The sequence below is a fragment of the Ixodes scapularis genome, unplaced genomic scaffold (genome assembly GCF_016920785.2).
Source record: "Ixodes scapularis isolate PalLabHiFi unplaced genomic scaffold, ASM1692078v2 PGA_scaffold11__112_contigs__length_91849675, whole genome shotgun sequence".
NCBI classification, from domain to species: domain Eukaryota; kingdom Metazoa; phylum Arthropoda; class Arachnida; order Ixodida; family Ixodidae; genus Ixodes; species Ixodes scapularis.
This window is the reverse complement of record NW_024609837.1, coordinates 84,264,263-84,283,298: the sequence shown is the minus strand read 5'-3', so window position 1 is coordinate 84,283,298 and position 19,036 is coordinate 84,264,263. Positions and strand designations below refer to the sequence as shown.

The 19,036-nt window shown below is 43.7% G+C and overlaps 1 protein-coding gene across 1 annotated transcript in view; it reads right to left on the bottom strand.

Moving 5' to 3' along the window:
* The window catches only part of LOC120839588, a 117,774-nt gene that overhangs the window by 97,975 nt on the left and 763 nt on the right, over positions 1-19,036 (bottom strand). The window lies entirely within an intron of this gene.

Genomic DNA, 19,036 nt, shown 5'->3' with positions numbered 1-19,036 from the left:
GCGACCACTTGCCTACAAATCGGACACCTTAACCCCTGTGCTATGCCACCGCTTAGGAAACTCGATTGGACCAATTGTTTTACACGAGATACTTTCGCTGCAAATGCAGTTAAGCCTTCAGCATGTTATGCAAAGCACTCGTACATCACTCGTTGTACTTCAGTTCTACTCACCTGCCATGTAGAGTACTTTCGCGCCGTAGAACGATCCGTTTGTTCGCGCGTCTCCGGCCCAGTAGACCTGGTACACCTTGTTGTCTTCAACTACACCGCTAAAGTCCCTTATATCGTCGGAACTCACAACAGGCTGGGTCTTGTCGAGTAGAAATTCTACTAAAACATAAGTCATTGTAGAGCCCGGGCAGGATCAACAGGCTGGAGCAAGCGGGCAAACAAAACGAGTTGAGAGCGATCGTTCATGAAAGCTCGGCGAAGCCTCTATGGGTGAAGCGAAGTCAGCGAAGTGGCGTGTTCGGTGGGCTTCTGATCAAAGTTGTCGGTCGGCTGCGTGTCATATCTCTAACATCAGCGGTTTTATAAGCTCACGTCCCGAAATCGTTTTCTTGTGCATGGATTATTTTTCGTATTCATAGATTTGACGAAATAGTGGTATCCGAACGAACTTTACGTCCTTTGACCGTACGTCTGTCTGCACGTCAAAGCTTTTTGACGTACAGTCAGAGCCAATCGATGTACAATCAGAATCGCCATCAAGACATTTTGATGGCATTTCGCGGCAGCCGACGGCCACCAGGAAACCATCAGAAAACCGACAAGTGGAGTCTGACTGGAGTTTGACTGTCGGTCAGAGTAACTTGTTGGCCAATCAGACATGCTGAACGTTCAGTCAGGCACAGTCAGCAGTCCACTAGAAAACATTGACTGCCAAACAGGGTTACATTGATGGACTTTTCCTTCGGGTTGTTGAGTTGAATGAGCTTCAGCGGCAGCGAAGGCCGCCTGTAACTCCGTCTACTAGTCCAAACGTGGAGAACATTTCGGTTGCATTGACGTTTTTATCACTAATTTTATCAAACGAGCAAACAAAGCCGCTAGAAACAGCGAAGCTCCAGAGCAGTGCCAGCAGCGCTACGTCCACTTGGTAAGATGGCCGGGCCGTCTCTTGATTGCGGGACCCACGCCCAAGGAGGATAGAAGGGTAGGAGCGGGCACGACGTCAGCCGCGTAGCCACCACAAGCCATGCTCCCTTGACGCCTGGTCTCTTTCTAATTTTCCTCCTTACTCTCCTCACTTATCAGGCCAACGTGACCACATCACGTGACCGTAGCTAGCCTTCGTCTAGCCTTCGATCTCATAAAACCTACCGGGCGGAGCTCGCGCAAGCCTGTAAGGAATCCTTCTAGAATCAACCATGCATTTCACACGTGACATGTCACGCGCACAAATAGCCAGAGAGATCTACGGTCACGTTGGCAACAAAATCGTTTATACTTTTTATGACTAGGCTTCACCAATATTTCAACGCGCCCTCTCCTAGTGCTTGTAACCTACTTGCCCACGCCGGGCTACAGTAGGGGAACCGCGCGGAACTACGTCGACGTTTTCGACGTTATGGAAATCGCAGGAACTGCGTCCAAGACAGGCAGGTTTTGTTGCCTGCTGCCTGGCTGCCTTCCCTGCTAAGTTCGGCTCTATTTTCCGTTGCCGAGGGACAACCGGCGTTCAACGTGGTTTTGAATTTCTGCGTGTCAGCAACATAGCAGCAACATCGTGATGGCAGTGTTGTGGGTTGTGTACAGAAGACTGAAATTATAGCCGGTGTGACCGCGTGTTCGCCTATCAGTGGTGTAACAAGATGAGATGACATAAACTGTCGGGCATCGATGCCGCTGGTCGGGCCGTGATCAGAAGGGGCGGGGTGTCGCAGGTTGACATTCCGCTTTACATTAAAAAGTTTAGGAGCACTTGAGGGAATAGGCACGTGCAATCGATCGACTTGCGGATAGTCATCTTGGAACGCTGGTCTGAACAGTAAGCTCCTATCGTACAGTGACCAATGTGACTGTCGGTTATCTCCTCGCCGAGAGCCATTGCGCTCTGGGGAAAGGGCTGAACAGTACAAAATTATGGCTGAAAGTACGTATATCTACAGTGTGGAGTTTTAGCATTAAAAAGTATAGTAGGTAAAATAATAAAACAAAGTTATCCCTTATTTTGCTGTTTAAATATACTACTGTTCCTCGAGAAAGTGCCCTTTAAGTGGCGCGCTGGGATGAGCGCTAGAAGTTTTCGAGCTCGCCACAGCGTAGCTCAGTACACTTAACACCTGCCGCAGGTCGCGGCTTTGACTGCATTCAAGTTAATCGAAAAGCGATGTTCTGCCCGTGAAGCATCACTTCCAGCTGAGTGAATATCCGCTCTACAGAGATTAATTCAAGACGGCCATTTGCAGCGAAATAGAAAAACAAACACTACAATAGAAATGCAGGCTACGACGTGCCGTACGGGGAAACAATCTAATGGCTTCGAACCGCAATGGAGCGGCTTGATTTATTTGCTTTCAAATAATCACAGCATAATCGAGCGTTTACTTTTTTAATATGAGATTCTTCCCCTGAGCCATTTAAAGTACTCTGAGAGGTATGACATTGCTGGAAAAAAATGAAGATTCTGGGAATAATTTTTATTGCTTAGGGAGTCACCCAGAAATTCGGTGCGTTCAAAACGACCAGTATAAAAGACGGAAACGCAGAGCTCGGGTGCAGTGTTCGAGTTAGTGTGCCGTTGTATTGATGTTTGTATGTGCCATGCATGTGTATGCGCTTAACGTATGTTCACCTGATGCTTGTAGTATGCGTAATGTGCCTACATGTGTGTGTAGCAGAGGCCGAAGAGGAAGCCGATGCGTAATGGTGGCCTGAGAAAATAAAAACATTTTTGTAGAACATGAATTGGGCGGTACCTAGCGCCACCTAGCCTAGCTACTTGCAATTACTTTGCTTGACCCTGCCATCTGGTGGCAACCAATTTAACCTTCCTTCACGCTAGGCGATCAACAGCGGCTTCAAGAGTTCGAGTGTGCTCTTTTGAGAGTGGCCTTTGCTTTCGCAGATCGGTTTTCTATTCCTCCGTGATGTACGATTGTCAAAGGAGTCGTGACTCTAGGAACAGCAAAGGTAGGACATATAGGACGCGAAGTAACTGGGTATCGGTTGTCTCCGTTTAGCATAGCAGTGCTGACGACGAGAAGACTGAGTAACTGCCTTTGGAACGGAGGTTTCTGTACCTGCGGGGGGAATCTGGCTTCGGAAATAAACACAGCTCCCGGAACGCTCGTGGTACGCTTTTATTTTTGCTCCTCTCGTCCCGTACAAGAGACGTAGCGTCCTCGCTAAGCGTCACTGAGCTCGATTTGCTCGATTCAGGGCCGCCATAATGAGATGCAGGTGACGGAGGAACTATTTTCTCCCCTGCTTCAGGGTCGAAAGTTTCTTCCTTTCTAAAGGAACATAGGTTACAAGACCGTTCCTCCCCTTAGGGAGGACTATCGATACCCTTTTTTCTAAGAGTGCGTTCGAGCTGGCTAAATCAAAACTACGCTACGCCTGTCAGACGTAGTTGAAGGAGGGTGCAAAGATTTGTGCCACTCGTGCTCGGTAGTGCCCCGGCGAATTCGGGCGTTGAGCTTTCGACGACGAGTAGAGATATCGTGATTGGGACAAAAGTGTCGAGGTGTGTACAATTGCGCCGCTCGTTTTAAGCAAAACAAACAAAATAAAAAAAAGCACCCTGATTTTAGCTCCAGTGGAGCAAATAGCTTCGGAGTCATTGATGGCCTAGGCTCGTCAAAAGAAGCGCCACTTGAAACCTTGTTCGAAAGCCGCACATTTTCTAAAGCCGCTTGCTCGTAAAAAGGCACTTTAAACCTGCTTCAGAAGTTACAACTCTCCCGAAAGATTCGAGGTCGCTTGTGAGTTGTTTCATAGATCCTCGCGCTGCAACAAGAATTGCTGGGTTCGGGTCCGTATCGAAATGGGCTACCAACTGGAAGCAAATTTGCTTTTGAAGCGGCATCAGCAAATCGGGGACGCGTTACTTTCACGTAGTTCTGCTGGGTTGATAAGTATGGAAAGGCTGGAATTCATGGAGCGCATATCCGCCAACAACCAGCGTATACTTTGACCGTCGCACGGTCGCTCTGCACGCGTTCGTGTGGGTGTAGGCGTTGTAAGAGAGGAATAGTGTGTGTGTGGGGGGGGGGGGGGGGGGGGGGATGACCCATTTGTGCAACAGCCTTACTACTGTTAGCTACGTAACAGCTATAGGAAAATAAGTAAGTCAGGTGAACCCAGCCACTTTTTGATCTGGTCGGGTACTTTGAAAGAGTACCTCTGGTTTTGTAATAAAATGAAAGGTTCACTTCCGAAGCCCACGGCCGTCGAGAGGTTTCGTGTTGCGGCAAAGTCTCTCCCACATCACCGGGCGGCGCTCCGTGTGTTCCGTTACCTTCTGCGCGCCGTTGTCATCTGCTTTCGTGAGTCCCATGGCACGTTCCAAGCCGCAGCTTGGGGAGTTTTTCCTGGTGTGTTCGAGGCGTTTTCGTCGACTGACGACATGCTCTACTGTCTCTTCTTCTTGTCCGCAAAGTCGACAGGATGGGTCGTCCCTGCATAGATCACACCTCCGGCTCTGGGTAAAGTGGCAGCCAGTTCGTGCCTGAAAAAGTAGGGCGCTGGCTCTGTCCCCTTTGTACCGGCGGTATGGGGCTGGCTCACTCTTGTTCTTTCAGTAGAGCTCGTGGCTCTGTTTCGTCTGGGTGGCCCACTGCCACTGCTGGGTTCCGGCCCGTGTCACCCCTTCGCGAATCGCTTTGGACTATTCTCTTTCTGTGGTCGCCTTTTGTCTGGCCTTACCCCCCCCCCCCCCCCCCCCTGAACTTGGAATCTACGGCTTTTAGCTTCTTTAGCCGATTTGTCCTCGTTCCTTCGCGCGTAGCTCTCCGGTGTACGGAATTTCAGTCTTCCCGTGTAATGCAGTTTGGGTCTGGCCTCTCTGGTTTGGTACGTGGACCAGTCCATTTCGCCCGTCGCTGCTGCTTTAGCCGTGCAGCTGCTTCTTCCCAGCAGCCACCTCCCCAGCTCGCACTGGTGCCGGTCCAAGTCTATTGTGCCGACCATGCTTTATATGCGCGCGTCGTTGGCGCAGGTTACGACCGGGACCGCGAGTGTTTTCCACAATATTGTGCCCACCGAATACTTCTTGTACGAGTGCCTGGAAAGGTGCCACACTTTCCCCTTTAATTGGTTTAATTTTGCAAGTACGTTTCTTACATATTCGGCCAGATATTCCACAAGATGCTCCATACAGCATCAAGATCGACCTAGAGGTGGCGCTATTGTCGCACTATCCTCCTCATCAATCGGGGATAGAAGCAAGGCCGCCCCATGGGCTCTACCCGGTCGTGCTCGATGTGGAGTGGTTTCTTGCGTTCATTCTATCGAATATTATCGGTAGCAAACAATTTTAGCCGGAAATGGTGCAGTACTTTTCGGTGCTTCATGCTTCAATGAAGATCGAGTCGTGTCACCAGCGTATGGTCTAAATTTAAACAATCGCTTCTGGGGATGCATCGTCAGCTTTAGACATGGATCACCACGACGAATGCCTGTTTCTGGGTGAACTGCGGTATTTATGTTAAATATTTGTGGCTTTTAAATTATATGTATCGGTTCACCAGGTTGGGATTTCAAAAAAACAATAAATTCCAATTCGGATGACATAATACTGGCACTGTGGGCTGTAAAATCGCAGGTTTTATGCTTTTTTTTTTTGTGACTTTTAGCTCTTGCAGTAATATAAATGTTATGCCTGAAGAGAAGTTTGTGTTGTAAAATAAATTAACGTACGAGTGAGTTCTGCTGCAGCCAATATTTTCCTTTCCTGTGCTACGATAGAGGTACGTTCTTCAGAGATGTAACATTTTTACTGCGTTGCGATAAGGGGAGAGTGACTCTTCTAGTTACAATCCGAAAACTTGTTTTACAGGACAACTGAGACAAGTAAAAGAAACTATTCTAATATATCTGCCACGACTGGAACTAATGAGAGTAACCGAGCAACGCAGTAACGTGCGTGTTATTAGACGCTTTTCTGGGTAGTGCTGATCCACCTGCTTTAATTTTCTTATTGAGGGCTGCGGATGTCAGGAGGCTAATATTATAAATTTCTAGCTCCATATTCTTATATGTAAACATATTAGACTCTGAAACTCTAAAAAGTGCCCGCGCCACGACAAAGATAGCATCGGCAGCTGCGATACTGTTTTACTGATGAGGGCCACTCTCACGAAACTTTCCGATCAATTTCCGTCCTCACCTAACGCATATTGGGACTGGGCGGTTCCTCGATTAACCTTCCCATTATACGAATGATGCTTTGATTGCGATATTTATTTGTGCCGTTTACTTTAAATCTCGTGCTCTTGAAAGCTTTGCTGAATTCCCACAATGTGAAACTATACAACATAATCTTTAGTGGAAAGAAACGGCCACAAAAACAACAAGCATTTCATAAGGAGGGCTCAGCTCATCCGGAAACGCGCTTGCGTCGTCTGTATAATAATACTACTACTACTAATAATAATCATAATAGTCATAATACTACTACTAATAATAATAATAATGTTTATTTACGCGTGTAGTTCACTTCATAGTGAGGCGGGTCTGTCAAAGCCAGACAAAAGGCTTGTTGGACAAGACCCTAGAGCTTGTGATAAAAAAGCCTCCCCACACACGTAAGCTTCCAAGCTTAACATACATCACAATATAAACGATGATAGTCACACAAATACATGCACATACACAGCACAGTTAAAAACTTGTACTTTTAGATCGGAGCATTTGCTTCAGTTTGTTTAGTGAGTCCACGGTGTAAACATCGTCCGGTAGCCTATTAAATATATAGGGAACATAAAAATTCCGAATTCTTTTTCCGTATTTTGTCACTACAAAAGGCATTTCATAGCGCTCGGTGTGTCGAAGCGATCTAGATACGACATGAGGTACTCTGAAATTATCACACCAAAAGTGTTTCAATACAACGGTCTGAACCAATAAGGAGTGGAACAATGGCAAGTCCAAGACTGCTATGACCTCTTCTTCAGTTTGCGATATGGAACCATAAACAATGCTTTTAATTATTCCTTTTAAGACTGAGCCTATTTTTTGACCCCATCGTCCTGGGCTGTGACCAAAAATAGTTATTCCGTAACGCAAAACACTGTATGCCAAAGCGTGAGCTATTGTCTTTTTCGTTGAATAAGGTATTAAAGATCTGGTATTGTACAGTAAACAAGATACATTTCTCAGTCGTTTACAAAGTTTTGACAGATGAGAATTCCACGACAAATCACTTTCGAATTGAATTCCTAAATATTTAACTTGATCTACATAAGATATGGGACAACAGTTACAAGATGTACAAAGAGAGGTATGCATATATATAGGATGATTGGGCGTTAACATATTAAGAGGATTACGAAAGCAGACTAGCTGAGTTTTAGATGCATTTATCGTAAGGCGATTTGTCTTAAACCGGTCATTAAGTTGACAAGTGTCCTCTTGGGGTAATGCGATTGCTACAGGATAATCAACATGTTTTGAAAGCAACACTGTTTCATCCACATATTGGAACAATTTACATATTAAAACTGAGTTAGACATATCGTTTACAAAAATGTTAAAAAGAAGAGGTGACAAAACAGAACCTTGGGGAACCCCAGCCTTTAAAGTAACTTGGGAGCTTCGACTATTATCTATAGAAACTAGCTGTGTCCTCTCAGTTAAAAAGTTCCGGAGAAGAGAAAGGAATGGGCCGCGGAATCCAATGTTTTGCAATTTTGTTAGTAAAATATTGTGACTTACTGAATCGAACGCCTTTGCTATATCAATAAAAAAGTGCGCAAGCAATCTGATGCCTCTCGAAGGCTAGGTGCAATTCATCTGCAAAATCTTTCAAAAGTGGCTGTGCCACGTCCGTTGACAAACCTATATTGACTGGGCGACAGAATATTAAAGTGATCAAGGAGGCCGTCATAGTTTGAAAAATATGTTTTTCTAAGATTTGAACACTACAGGGAAAAATGGAAATTGGTCGATAATTGTCAAGTTTTTATGCTCTCCCCCTTAACTACGGGCTTCACTAGCGCACTTTTCAAATCAACCAGGATCATCCCGGAGGAAATGAAACCATTTAACATGTGAAGGAGCACAAGTTTTATAGAATCATAATTTCGGCGCAGATCATTTGCACTAATACCATCGATACCGGGCGCCTTGTTAGTTTTGAAACTAAAAAGCAAAGTGCGTAGATCAAGTTCAGACATTTCGGGAAGGAATGCCGAGGAAACATCTGAATCAAGAAAATCTGCTGTAAACATAGTATCATACCGAGCTACTCCAGAAAATGCAGCGAAGAACTTATTGAAATCCTCTACTAGTTTTGTCGTATTGCTACCAAACACTTTCTCTAGGGAGGCATCTATTGATCTTTTCCACCCGTGCCTCGTAGTTGATTTATCAAACTCCAAGTCATTGAATTATTTGACCTTAATTTAAAAATTTATCTCGAAAGTATTTTCTTTTTGCTGATTGAATAAGCGCGGTTACACGGTTTCGCATACTACGGAATTCTTTTTTTAAGTTTGTATTGGTTGGAGATCGCCGAAGTCTAGCCCAAAGAACATCTTTACAGCGGATAGCTGACAAAATGTCACTCGTTAACCATTCTTGTTCGCTACAACGCCGCCTCAGAGTAATAACCTTTTTAGATTTGTCCTTGAAGTAGTCAAATATATCTCTAAACCTACAGTACACTTCATCAAAGTCTTGAATACAGAGTAAACTATTCCAATCATAGGTTTTAACCAAATTATATCAAACGTAAAAGCCAGGTTGGGTGTTTTCAAGTCAAACTTCGGGTTGAGGCAGATTTGAGCAAGTCGAAGTTCGGCTTCAGATGAAATAACATCTGCGAATTCGGGGGTAAGGCTGAAGATACTTGCGCAGCAACCGTGTTAAATGGTATTTTGTATATTAACAGAAACATACTTCACAGTGAAAAAAAAAAAAAAAAAAACATTACATAGCAGCTTAAAAAACAACCTCGACGCTTACGAAAAAAAAGAGTTCGGCCTGAATAACAAAAGTATCGATTAATAAAAAGTCGATTTTAATATAAAAAATATAGCAAAGGCACTGTCAGGCACCATGCGTTTAACTCTGCCCCATCAGCTGATACTATCCCCACCACAAATAAAAAAAGGGAGCGCTACTTCCCTGTAAACTTGTTTCAGACATCATATGTGTACTAAGAATATTTAGATATCATCTCCCTTCTAGCTTTAAGCTATAAAAAAATGTTAACTTGTTTTGTGCAGGCCATAGAACATCCCGCATAAGTTTAAGTCCAATTTAAAATATTCAAACTGGCACGATTGTACGTGCGCCCCAATGAGTCTATCCACAAAAAGATGGCGAGAGTAATTTTACTAGTGGGATAGCTTCACGCTTTCGGTATATTGCTACAATTACATTAAAACCCCCGGCGAGAACGCCGGCAAACACTGACACAGCGGTAAACAGAAGGCTTTTAACGAAACTACTCCCAGCGCGAATAAACGCCGCTGTTCTGATAGAGAAGACATACACGTAGGATTTTGGTGCAATTTACCAGTGCGCTACTTTGATGCAAAGACTAACCTCAAGAACAATCCTCGAAAAGTCAATGTGATAAACAAAACTCCGTTACTGCAGAGTTACGAAAGTTATAATAGTGACCCTGGTTTACTTATATGACCCACGGACTGCCAGAAATGTTTTCATTATTGCAAGCAACAATGTTCCTGTTTCTTGTCTTGGAGGAACCGGGCTTCTCGGACAATGTGAAGTCTGAAGACAGTGTCCTGAAGACCGTCAAAGACATACCCAACGATTTCCTCCTCTCATTTGAGTAGGACAACGGCTTCATGGACCTCTTTGTTCCTACAGAGTGCCTCAAGGAAAACACTGCGGTGTTCAAGGCTTTTCTGCACTCCCGCGCGAAACCGGTCACATTGTGGACTGACGCCATGATGCACGTCGGTCAATGCAGAAACAATATCTGCTACAGATTAAGGATGTCATTTTTTCAAACAGTTTACTTTATATGCAGGAAATGTGATATTCGTCAAATAGCTCATAGCTTTCAAACAGATTACTTCATGTCTGCTTTCGTCGTCGATGAATACGTAAAACATCCCTGGGAAGCTCTTCGGAATCTCCTTAGAGTACCATTTCTACCACCGTACCCTAGAGCAAGTGGAAGATATGTAATGAGCTTCGAGAACGGCAGTCTCTTCTTGACTAGCGAGTTTGAAAGAAAACGAATCGAACACCAGGCGCTTACGAGTGGTTTATTGTTAGAACGGCAAAGGACGCTAACTGGGAGCTTCATGCACCTGGTATGTGCAAGCATTTACGCCTGCCAGCACCCAAGCTTCAACGTCACATTAAAGCTGTTGACGCACCGCAACGCTTCGGTTAGAGTAGACCATGACTATTACACTGATGAGCAGTGGTCCAGCTCATATATAAATAGTTTAAACAATCGGGCAGACAGGGACACGGACGACCTATTTCACGCACTTCATCATCACGTATCGGTCGGTTTTTCATTTTATGTTCGCAAGCGGGATCGGGTTTCCAAGGAGAAAATCTTTATCTTGCCATTTTTAAACGAGGTATGGTTGGGACTTATCGTGTCTTGTTTGTTACTCGTCTTGACGTATGGCCTTATCGCGAAGGTTATGCTGAAGGCTAATGTTGATATTCTAGTCTTCGTAATCCCCATGGTGGCGGCCTTCTTTCAGCAGAGCACTCAGCTCCACAGTCGCCTATTGAACACGTGTCCTTCCCGAATGTTGTACGGCACAATGGCATTAATGTTTGTCGTGATGTCGACAGCATTCAAAGGTCGTCTCACTTCACTTCTGAACGACCTTCCGCTCGATGGAAAACCTACTCAGTTCGTGTCATTTGAGCATCTTGCCCGAAAAGGGCAACGTCTTTGCTTCCTTGAAGATCCGGGCATCCTAGGTGCATATGGGCCGCTTTTGACCTTCAAGAGGAATGGCCCAATAAAGCACGGATCTAAATGCTACCAAAGTTTGAGCTTGACTTTACGTATTCCTCGCTCCATTAAAATTTCCGCAGACGGAAGGGATACGTTTTTTACCTACAACTCGCGAACAGGTCCCAGCGAGTCTTTGAGGCGAGAGATTCTCGGAAGAGGCTACGCTGAGACAGAAGGCATCGCTTTCTCGTACCCCGCAGGACCAGAAATGAGGCCATCATCGGTCTACCGAAAGGATTTGACTGCAACATTGAGTCGGGCGATTGAGGCTGGCCTATACGGAAGGTATGCTGCCCTTGCCGAGTACAAGAGTAGATTCTTTCTCGAGAGTATTTTGGATTACAGCCAAAAACTAGTTCTAAGCTTAGGTGATCTGAGACCGTTTTTTCTCGCTTGGTTCGTTGGTATGTCCTTCTCACTTCTAGTGTTTATTGGTGAGGCAATTCTATCTCGTGCCAGATGCCTAAATTCCTCGGATGACGTGAGGATTATTCCCAAACAAGGTTCAAAATATCTGACACGATTCATGCGTCTTAAGAAGAAAGATCGTCATCGCGTTCATAAAGGAAACTAAAGGAAAATGTCAAAAATATGAGACAGATGAAAATTATTTTTTGAACATATTATAAAAAATCAAAAAGCTCTAAAGCATTTTAAAATGAGTAGTGGATATTTTTTTTTAGAACTTTAAAGTTCACATATATTTTTATACTTTAATAGTGTATTTATAGGTGATGTGTATTTACGTCATAGTTCCAAAATAAGTTCACAATTCTTATCATTTATCTTAGATGTTCGCAATATATCGCGGAACATGAATTATCAGCCTATAAAAGACCTGAACCTCGATTCGCTCGGCACAAGTATTTACCGATCGTGGGACGGACACTATTTGAAGACAAAATTCCTGTCTCTAATTCTATCCAAAACTTGTATTGAATTAGCATAAGGTGTCAAGCTTCCCTTTTTTTTTAAAGCTCAAATTTTTAGGTACTCACGTCAATTCACGCTTTTTCCTCTTCATTTTAAATTAAAACCGGATGTTCAAATAATGTGTACTATCAACGTTATCTTGTTTACCAGTCAAAGTTGATGTTCAATTAGATTACACTGCGGACTAAGACACTGACTGCGAAACCGATATATTATAAAAAGAAAACAGAAGAAGATAACTGATTGTAGAACTTATTTGACAAAGTTTGAAAACGTGCTGAGCAGCACAATAAAAAAAGTTTAAATCATAACAAGCTCTGAGGTTTAATCGGTTTCTATACTTCATAAAAAACAACCGTTACTTATACCTCGAGTGTCACCCATAATTTGTGTTTTCGAAGAGGGATTGTTCTTCCTTCCGTATGCTACTTTTTTTGGTCGAGCTCTTGTGGATGAAGTTAACAAAGTGTTCCTCAATGAAATCGAAAGCCTATTAGCATTAAAGAAATGTAATCAAGAAATGAGCGTTAAACACATCTGGAAAGAGGTACACGTTTTCTTCACTAGATGTTTTCGTGCACAACTTTTTCACAGTTAGTTCCGAGCCGTTTTTTTATATTCAAGTTGGAAAGCTCCGGATGGTTAGAATCCTAGTGTCAGAAAAGTGTTTTCACAGCCTGTCACTTGCCGCCAGGTGAAATGCTGAGAATTTGCGCAACACTAGCACCTATGTACTATATACGCAGAAACTTCGTTTGGGTGATTTTGTGAAACACGCGTGTTAACTATAGAGCTCATAAATGCCGACATTTCATCAACACTCTGACTTAGAGTGCATTCAGTGTTTGTTCGTGCACTTTGCGTACATATTTCACGTTTCACACTGAACCTTTTTTTATGAATGCAGTGAAGTTTAATCTGTCCTCGCCCTGAAAAATTGGTACCGGAACTTGAGTGAATTTATTATCATATAACTGTATACGAAATATATATGTGAATAAATATCGTGTTTCTCTGTTTGGCGTGTTTATGGTTTTTCTTCATGCTTTTATTTAGTCGAATCAGGTTGTGATATCGTTCGCACTAGCTAGCTCTTCTAATTTGCGCTTAAGAGGAACATTCATTACCAGCTGATGCCATGCTTGCGGAACCAGTCTAGTCAGCATGCAGCTTGAGCGCGAGGGACGGCTGCAGACTCCTCTGTCAACGTAGCGGCTGGATCACCGCGAAAGAAAGAGTAGAGTGTAAGTGATGGCTGACAGCGGAATAAAGGTAGAAGTGTGAGTATCCGGTGGTGTCATGACCACGCGAATTCTAGGCGAACGTAATGTAAGCAAAGATGCACCCCATTCTCGATTATTGGGTGGGACATACATGAAAGCATGTCGGTGAGCGTCAGCACGTGAACTCTTATATAAACATTTCTTAAATCCCCCCGGGATGAACGGTTGTCCACGGTCAGTGAAAGGTTTACGGGTGCGCCATGTCTTAGAATAAGTTGCTAGAAAGGGTAACTGGATGACTTCATGGTCAGTCAAAGAAGAGCTTGTTTCAGCGTAGCAAGTTGCGCCGACAAATGCGACAAGAATTCAACAGTTACCGTAAGATAAGTATAGAAATGGGCCTGGTAGATTTAGTCCAACACGGTCAAATTCGTTTCATGGAGGACGTAAAGAATGAAATAGTCCTGCGGGTAGTGTGTAGTTTTTTTTTTTTTTTTTCGGTTGACAAATGTCATATCACTGGATGTATTTTTTTTTACCGTCGGATACAAGCCAGGCCAGTAAAATGTCAGCTCCTCTCGTGTGTTTGTGCGCAGAGTCCTCGTATGTCCAGGTGAAGGGGCGTCGTGAATTTCTTTCAGTATACACGTCTCCATGCTACGGGGAATGACGAGGACCCAAGGACGTTTATCATGGCGGAAATTCTGTCGGTATAGATAATCTATCCATGTAATCGGTAGAGCCCCAATAAACGCTTATTTGGCTCATCTTATAAGGTGCAGATGATTGTTCCGAGAGCTGGATCCTGGCGCTGTTCACTAGCGATATTGAGGAGGTCCGAAATGTAAAGAACGGAGAAGTCGATCTTGTGGGTAATAAATATTGAGCGGATATCAGCATAAAAAATATGCATCTTGGTGAAGCCTACTTGATTTATGTAAAATTTTAATGTCTTATTTTTAAATACGAAGAGCCCATGGACGACTGGCACTTTGTTTTAAATTTTATAACCAGCAGAGAGAGCGATCGTGTGTGACGACAATGAAGGGGCGGCAAAACAGGTATAATCTCGAATTGGTAATAAACTAAACAATAGCCAAACACTCTTTATCGGAATTGTGTAATGACGCTCACCTGTAGATAATACACAGCGATCATAAGCGGTGACTCCTCCTAGCGAGAGTTTGTCTTGTGTCAGAACAGCCCCGATTACGGAGCCACTGGCACCTGTGGGCAGAGTTGTATACGTTCCTCAAGAAAAGGAGTATTGCATGAAATGTGAACATGCGAATTTGAATGCCGTGGCAGAAGGGCACCAGGAGAAGAAAACAATTGGAAGCAGGGTTTCACTTCTTGATGTATTCACCTTCAAAAATATCAGCTTTTAACTCTATCTATGTTTGTGGTGGGCAATTTAGACGAGCCAAATGTACTGTTATTTCACATTGAACGAGCGTTTTACAACAACCTCACACGTTTCAATCTAACAAAGTTCCTTGTTCGAACTTAAGAACAGTTGCTTCTCGATGTTGCTTTTCGCAGAACGAGGAAGTGAAGAACAGGGTAGGGAATTGGAAGGTCAGTCTTGAAAACTTCAAGTCTTCGGGAAGTGGATTCGTTGTTGCTTTGACACGCTGCAGAAGCATTTCATACCAACCAGCTCAGCTCCAGGCATTCGTTGTTCATATTGAAGGCGGGGGACAAGAGGAGAAAGAACAAAAGCTAAGTTTTATGTCTATTTTGAAGTCATTAAACTTCGGGGTTAAAGGGTGGGTTAAAAGTCTGTAAACTGTTCTTTCGTTGTAACTGTAGGTCTCTTTGTGGAACTTCAGTGATGGCTGTAGTCGGCTTTACATTTCTGGGTGTATGAGGATTCCTGGAAGCAATTAAAGTAGCTGAGTTTGAAACTTTCCTTTTTCTTTGTCATTTAATTTAACTAAAGGTTTTTGGTTTTGTACCGTATCCTCGCGCAATAAAAAAAATGTCTACTAGGTCTCCTGTACCCGTCTATTACCAAGCGAGGACCACACAAATTAAACCCTGAGATAAGTAACCAAAACGTGAACGAGATCGTACTCTTTGTAGAGGATTTGCATTTTATACTTTTAGGATTTTCCTCTAAGAAATATGGTAAAAATTAACTCACTGGACAAAAAAAAGAACGCCGGTCCTGTTCCAGTTCCTGTAAAAATGTAACGAGTTCCTGTTCCAGTTCCCGCAATGAAAAATGAAACAGCGGCGTTCCTACGTTCCTCCCTATGGAAGTTTAAATGGTGTGCTTTATTTTCATAATTTTTTGATCAGCCACCTTTTGGATGTGGAAATGCCGACACCCCCAGTCCTGTAGACGACAATTTTTTTTCTCGGCTTTGGAGCCACCTATTGTAAAGTTTGAATTGAAAGTACCGTCCACTGGTCCCTTTGTATACCTGTAAACTGTGCACCTCTCAAGACGAGTGGTAGTCTCTTGACAGCCTTTGACGGTCAAAAACGGTTCCCATTTAGTTACGGCACCCAAACTAAATTTCTACCTGGTTTCCTTGTGTTGCCCCTTTTGGTATAATAAGCTTTGTGTCAAGTTACGGTCATGTTCAAGTACCCATGTGCCGAAAATCGGCACTTCGCACAACCATGCGGGTCAACACCTGACCGCAATAGCCTTTGACAGCCAAACCGTGTGTTGGCCAACAACTTTGTTTTCTCGGCTTTTTAACCACCTTTCGTAAAGTTGTTTCTATTAAAAATACAGTCTACTGGTCCTTTCCTACCTGTAAAGTATCCAGCTCCCACGGCGAGTGGCATTCTCTTTACAGCCCTTTCACAGTCGAAACCAGTTCCCATTCAGTTACGCCGCCCAAGCCAAATTTCCACCTGGTTTCCCTATTCCACATATTTATGTATAAGAAGTGTTGTGTCAAGTTACGGTCATGTCCAAGAACCTGTGTGCCTAAATCTGCACTTCGCACAGCCCGGTTATAACACAACATTTGGGGTCTAATATTGGATATGCCGTACAGTTTTATTTTTTTATTCGTTAGAAACATAACTTTTATACCTGCTGTCTTAATGAAACTTGGCAAACTTAGTGCACAATCATTGGGAACATCTCACTCGCCTCCAAATATCATCGTCCATGCAGTCCTACTGTTGAAACGACGAGCGAAAAACAAAAATTCCTACTGAGACAGTGATGAACACACTTTCCTTTAATAAACATATCACTCACCTCTAAATATCTACGTCCCAGTTGTCCTACGTTTACAGCGACGAGCCCGATGAGACCAGTTATGGTGGCGGCCATCTTGCTTTTTGGAAAATTGGTCCGACCTCTTTTTCAACCGCAACTAGAGAATTGATCCCTATTAACGACTCAAACTCAATATATGAAGCGGAGAACAACTAGATGCCCTTCTTAGGTCTGCCCCAGCACTCGAGCAACGTCACCCTTAACGTATCGGCTCGAAAGCAAAAGTTCCGTCCGTGCACGCTTCCGCCGCCGCAGCTTCGCATGCGAAATGGCGCCGCAGGTTGATGAACGCGCCTCACTGTCGAACGCCAGATCCTCCGCCAGCGGCGCTACGCGCGTTTTTCAAGGCGCCGCCTATTGTTCCCGCACGGAGCGTGTATATATATATATATATATATATATATATATATATATATATATATATATATATATATATATAAAACGAAAGTGGAGGAGATCCAGGAAAGGCCTTTCTTTACTGCACCGACGTTTCAAGCGGGGACCGCTTTTTTTCAGGGTGAATGGTTGTGAAATGTCCTCTTTTTCTTGTTGATGTTCGTGTGGAAGAGGAAGAGTTACTATGAAGGGTATTAAAAATATTCAGAGGAGGAGCAAAAAAATTATCGTAAATCTTTGAAATTAGTAATTATAAACAATGTTAACCCAATTCAATAAAATGAAATAAATTGATTTGTAGTATTTGGCACAGTCTTTGTTGCAGCTCCTGAGCACAATCACCCCCGAGCAACCGGAGCGCACACAAAAGTAGCAATGAGGATGTGTTCGGGATTAGCACCGCTTCGGGAGCGGAGATCTAGACCACGCAAGGGTGCCGTGGCGGTTTTTTTGAAGTATTTATGTCATATTTGAATGATGCTTACGCGCCCAAGAATTTAACGCAGCGGAAGGATTACCACGGGACGCACGCTCACGAGGATGTTCACGAGAGGCGTGGAACGAGCTCACGATGGCAGGCGCCTTTGGTGCAACAATGTCATCGACACGCTCGGCTAGTACAGTCCGTGCAAAACCAAAATAATTGTGTGGCCTCGGCCCTACACACAGCGTGGCAGCCAAGTGAGCACGCCTGGACTTGCATTAATACCACAAGCAACCGAATTGAATTTGTGAATGAGAAAAGCCTCCTTCAACTCTCTGTCGTGATCAGAGCTAAATCCAGATTCCAGAAGGATGACACGTATTTTTTCAATGCTATGCTCTTTAAGATGCATGTGTTTTGAGAAGGGGAGCGTGGTTAAGGACTTGATATGAGACTTGTGATTGTTGAAGCCCAACCGAAATGAAGTACTGGTTTGTCCTATATAATCCATGTTACATAGTTTACAGCGTAAAAGATAAATAACGTTACGCGTACCGCAGTTGAGGTTTCCAGTGATTTTGAAAGAAAAGCCAGAGTTCGCGCTAGTGACAAGATTGGTGGTTTCGACATATTCACAAATTTTACACCTGGGCGTCTGGCAAGGTCTACAACCAGAAACGTCAGAAGTTCTATTTTTCGAGTGCACCAATATGTCCTTAAGGTTTCTACCTCGTCGATATACCACGCGTGGTGATACCGGAAAAAGGGTGCGTAATTTATCGCTTTGCTGCAAAATACTGTGATGTTTCCTGAGAATATTGTTTAAATTTGGAAGGCGGGCTGAATATATAACCACCAGGTTGGCGTGCTCGTTTTGTGACATTTTGGGTTGGGGTTGATTGATAACTTGCTCTCGGTCGAGAGCACGTGCTTTTTCAATGGCTTTATCGACAATGGCTGGTGGATAATTCTGCTTGGATAGCACGAGTTTCAGATTGCTGGCGTTGCGTTCGAATTCATCTAAACTGGAGCATATTCTCCGGAATCTGTGAGCTTGAGAATAGGGAATACTTGTTTTGCAATGTTTAGGGTGGGAGCTCTTGAAGTGCAGGTACTGTTGACGGTCCGTCGACTTCCTGAAGAGTTTTGTTGTAAGAGCATTCCCGCTGATCTCGACTGTTACGTCAAGAAAATCAATGCTCGTTTTAGAATAACTGTGCGAAAACGTAATACTGGGGTGGAGACCGTTGAAATCCCGAATGAAGTCTGTGCGTGCTGACTCCCCGTGTGCCCATACCATAAATATATCATCGATGTATCGCTTATAAATCAGAGGTTGCAGAGAGCGACTAGACAAGAAGTGTGACTCTAAATCGGCCATAAAAAGATTTGCATAGTTAGGGGCCATCTTTGTGCCCATTGCAGTTCCCCGAGTCTGTAGAAAGTGTCGTCCTTCGAATTCAAAGTTGCTGTGTTCTAAAACTAACCTGAGAAGTGTTGCGAGGACGTCGTTGTTGACACGAATTGTTGGAGGGTCATTGTTATACGCCTTGATTACTGCTTCGATGCCATCCTGGTGAGGGATGTTTGTATATAAGGACGCAACATCCATGGTGACCAGGATTGCGTCAGTAGGAATTACAAGTTCTGTTATTTCTCGAAGAAAGTGATTTGTGTCCTTTA